Source organism: Fukomys damarensis, unplaced genomic scaffold (assembly GCF_012274545.1).
Source record: "Fukomys damarensis isolate Sample0158 unplaced genomic scaffold, DMR_v1.0_HiC HiC_scaffold_7, whole genome shotgun sequence".
NCBI lineage: Eukaryota > Metazoa > Chordata > Mammalia > Rodentia > Bathyergidae > Fukomys > Fukomys damarensis.
The window spans coordinates 14,074,156-14,075,246 of record NW_022900919.1 but is presented as its reverse complement, the minus strand read 5'-3'; positions in this window follow the sequence as shown (position 1 = coordinate 14,075,246).

Genomic DNA, 1,091 nt, shown 5'->3' with positions numbered 1-1,091 from the left:
AGGTGGGGGGGAGAGATACAGTAGCCCCATGCCATGGCAAACAGGGCAGAGCAAGGAGACGAAAAGCCAACAAAGGCATGAAAGGAAGGGAACAAGGAGTGGCCAGTGCCACAGATAGCTGGGACAGCGGACAGCCTCCCACAGCGCTGCTCTCAGGGACCGGGCTTCCCAGGCCCTCCCCAGCTCTGCAGAGGCCGGCGCTCCTCGTGACACCATATCCGGCAGTTCTCGGGAGCAGGTGGCCCCTTCCCACACCTCCCACCCAACAGCCCTTCTCAGGAAACGGAAGAGCCTGGCATCGGCATGAACGGGAAAGCAGGAGTTCTCATGCAGCCCAGGGGAGCGCGACAATAAATGCAAACACAGCGGAAGGCAAAGGGGAGACTAAGAAATGAAAATCACTAAACCGAGCAAGATGGTGGACACCCGTAATCTCAGCACTCAGGAGGCTGAAGCAGGAAAATCTCGAGGGCAGTCTGGGCTACATGGTGAAAACCTACAAAAAAGATATAAGGGGGGAGGGAAGAAAACATAGGAAAAGAAGAGAGAGAGAAATTGTCTTTCCAGAAAGAACAGAATCACAGGGCCCCAAATGCCCTGCTATTAGACTGGAACAGAAACACATCAGTTGCAGAGATATGGGGGCCGAGAAACAGGAGGGCTGCATCAACCCCAGAAGCACCCTGAGGCCCAGATTCCAGGAGGTGATGTCCATGGGCACCAACTGTCACCTCGCCAGCTCCGGGCCTGCCGCCCCCTCTGCCTTCCTGCAGTGCGCAGGCTCCAGGGGCCCTGTCCAGCCCGGCCCAGACCGACTTCAACTGAGTCCAGCCACCTGGCCCTGTTTCCCAAATTACCATTCATTTAAATTACCACAGTTATTTGTTTAATTATATTTTTAAGACAACATAAAACTGTTGACAGGACAGAGAAACATTTTTTTTTTTAAAAAGCACAAAGAAAAAAGAATGTTGTTATCCCCAGCTGCCTCTTGCGGTCTACTCCATGGAGAGGAATTATTCCCTGTAGACTCATACACACGCACACACACACACACACACACACACACACACGCACACACACACACACGC